Consider the following 3,980-nt stretch of genomic DNA (forward strand, 5'->3'; position numbering starts at 1 on the left):
AAGATGCATACTTTAATATTTAAAGGATGAAGTATGTTAAATACTGTGGTAAATTTTACAGAGAATAAAATTCATAGAATAAAAATCATTCAGCAAACAAGAAATAACATACTGAACTTTGCTAGATTATCAGTCTGAGGCATTCATAGGCTTTTGCCATAGAGACATGCTCAGGTAACAGCTGAAGGACAAGTGACCACTAGTTTTGGCTTTATTTTTGATACTCGTTCCCTCTGAAGCTCTGATGCTTTAGTTATCTCACCTGTAAAATGGGAACAGCTGTTACAATGATAGTAGTTATTTACCTCAGGAGATTTTCATGCATATTAAAAAGCACATAGATAATAATAAAAATTATTAGTAGCAGCATATTCTTCCTAACATTTATGCATGTTCATTCATTTATAGTCCAATTTACAGGATACTAATATAGTTTACAACTTGATTTTACGATTTAAATTATGCATTCAAATGCATCTAAAATAATACTGACATAGCCCTGTAACTTTAATGCATTTGATAAGACTACAGAAATTACATAAATGTAGTTGTTGATATATTAGAATCTGCCTATTATAACATTACGTCAAAGCTTTTACTCTGTTTCCTGTTTTATTCTTATCCATCTGTTCAGAAAATATTACTTTTTCCTCTCCTTTCCTCCTGCTTTCCCTATTACATACTAATACGTGGCTTTAAGATTAAGGACTGTTACTTAAGATTAAGCACCAYAGAGAGCATCACAAAATACTTGCAGAATATATCCCTGCGAAAAAGCTGAAGAGAGATTTGTTAAGACACAGCATGATAAAATGTTACAGCAAGAGTCTTCAATGATACAGACCAACAACTCCTATCTGGCTGCATCACAGTATTTTATTTTCTGCATACATGTTCTTTTGCACAGCCATGGTAACTCACATTGCAGAAGCTTGAGTGTTCAAGCACAATAGTTTTGTTTCTATGCGTTAAAGTTTAGATTGCATGTAATTTTCTTATTAGTCACAGCCAAAGTGTCTCAAACATAATTAACCCAAAACCTGTCTAAATCAATCCAGATCCATTCAAAATAATGCATTCCCATCTCATTACAGAGGCTGCTAATCTATTCAAGCCTTCAAATTTATTCATGAGACAAAGGTAATGAATGCAGATTCTTACAAACTCTATTGAGTTGTTAGTTTTTTAAACATTCTTCATATTATGATCTCATTTACTCTTGCAGCATAAACAAGGTTAGATTTAGGCAACGCATCAAAATTAGTGATTCACTAAAATGGTTCCTTTCCTGACAGTCAACTCTGAGTCAATGTCCCAACAGTGGCTGTATTACACAAAACACATTCACCCGTGCTCTTCAAAATATAAGTTAGAAAGGTTCAGAACATCTTTAAATAAGTTTTCTCACTTTAATGTGGTTACACAAACCTGACTGCAACTGCTGACAATCAAAAAATGGTCGACATTTCAACTTCCTTCCAACTCACACAAAGGAAGAAAGAGAAAAAAAATACCAGTTCTGGTTTTACTGATCTTTTTTCAATCAAATGATTTTGTTGTCTGAGGAACATGAGGTATCTGGGCCTTCAGCATGTTATCGGAGACTATCAAGTTCAAGCCAAACTTGTATACGTATGCACACAAATTGCAAAGAAAGAGAAAGCATCTTGACAGGTTGCCATATAAGAGATGTTTTGCTTTAGGAAAGTTACTTTCCAATGATTAAGCTGATGGCGAAGGTTCATTTCCCAAACCTTGCCATGCTGGTTTAATAGAAAGTGTGGTCACATCTGCCCTTCAGAAATAAAATAATCCTTTGGCTTTTTGATGCTTTACACATATGTAGGCATAAAATGGGCCAAACCAATATAAATCTTCCTGAAATCACAGGACTTACTACTTCCAAGRGGAAGGATCAGTAAAACTACTGTCAAAACCAAAAACCCCTAAAACCAAAAAAACAGCTTTCAAAGCTAACCAGAATCTTGCACATAATGCTTTAGACCTACCAAAAAATCATCTAGCAACCAAAGCAGAACAYATGAACGTGTTTATTAGTATTTGGTAGGCACTAGTCAACTGACAATATGTGACCAGTTAAGCCTTTACCATCTATGCCTACTTATAAGAAACCTGAAAACAATAATGTTCTAATATTCTCACACAAATACAGAGAGCACTATCACAGAATCTGAGCTAAACTACAATTAACCTTGTGTGCAGTATGATTGACTTTTTGTATATCCTAGATAACAGCTGTGATTATTTCTGAGTTAAGATCAAAACTTGCACTCTTCTTGCAAAAGTATCCTAATCACCCAAGCTGAATTAAAACTGTCCTTTACATTCAAATAGACACAAATTGACTTTATTAAAGTCAACTGAACTAATCATGTAGTCTCTCTCTCTATATATATATATACACACACACACACACATACTGTGATCAGATCACAAGAACTTAAACAATTAATGTCAGATTTTTAACTGTTCTGAAGGAATCAGATCACATATGACCTCTCAAATCAATTTAGAAGTCATTCCTCTTGCTCACAAGAAGTAACTAAAGTAGTATTTATACTACAGCAACGAATAGGCAGTCTGTGACCATGCACATTATGTACGTGCTCTAGTGTAAGCATAYGCATAAACAAAGTCTATTAAATCTACAGGAATACTCACTCTTGAAGTTAATAACTAGTTAAATCACGTGCTTCTTCTACCCCAAATTCAAGCACCCTAAAAGCAGCTTCTACACTGTTTTCAATGTGCATTGGCTCAGGCTTTTTAAGACAGGCAGATCACGCTGCCTTATGCCTTCACCGTGCGGATGCGATCCGCTCTGGAGCGCTGCCTGCTGATGGGCTGTTTTTCCTCTCCAGAAAAACATGCACCTCCTCTAGACCTTGTCCCCCCCCCTTTTTTTTTTAACTGGGTACCCTCACTTAACTATATGTCATATTGTATTTTGGAAGTAATTAACACCATAAAGGGTCTTTCWGTAAGGGTCCAAACTGGACCATGAGACTCCTGCTTCTCAGTAAAATAACTCCTGATAGTGTCAACAGTGCAGGATCATGCCCTGCCAGCAGAGGTGAAAAAAAGTCAGCTGAAGTGGCCCAGCTTAAACACAGCATTATTCCTTTTCGAGTTTGTAGTGCACATCACCAACGCTTTGTTGTTCTGGACCTCGTAAAAAGCACTTGAGAAGTCAATAAAAAATTTAGATAACGTCAAATTTTGGAACATGCTCAGATGCTCACTGAAACGCTCATTAAAATGGGACAGTTGTTTACTCTCTCCAGCAGTTTTATACTTTCCAGGCTCCTTCCTTCAGTGTTCTTGATTTCCATGATAATCGCAGAGATATGCCTTAAAGAAAAATGAGTTCAGGAGGTACAGTTGCCAGTGGAAATAATCCCGCTTTAATACACACATTTGAATTCCGTTCATGACCCATTCCCAGCCACAGTAAACATCTCTTGCATTCAGCAGGATAACAATGCTTGCAAGAAACCAACTGCTTTAATAAGTTACGGAATAAGAGCTCATAAAACAGGAACAGTCTTCCATTCAGAGCATCTCTGCGAAACCACGAATCAAAGACACAAAGACATACCAAGTTAATTAGATATATGAGGTCACGCTGACCATAATATAGCTGGAATGCAGAGGGGAAAACAGCCCTGCACCCACTGCAAGCGCTCTGCTCCCACGTTTGCCTGACATAATTACCCCTTTTTCAATATTCCAGCCGGAAGGTGCTGAAAGGGGAACACAGCACAGCACGAGCCCCAACTTCTCCTGAAGTTCTGCTGAATTGCTTCACACAGGGAAAGCTTTTGAAGCAACGGGCTGCGCAGCCTAAGGCCGGCTGGCGCGCAGCCCCCGCGAGCGGCGGCCGCCGCAGAGCGCTGCCGCTCGCCCCCCGCCTCCCCCGCGCCGCGCCCGCCAGACGAGGCCGAGGCAGACGGCGAAGC

This window comes from Rhea americana, unplaced genomic scaffold, assembly GCF_003343005.1.
Source record: "Rhea americana isolate MKP2758 unplaced genomic scaffold, rheAme1 scaffold_16, whole genome shotgun sequence".
NCBI classification, from domain to species: Eukaryota; Metazoa; Chordata; class Aves; order Rheiformes; family Rheidae; genus Rhea; species Rhea americana.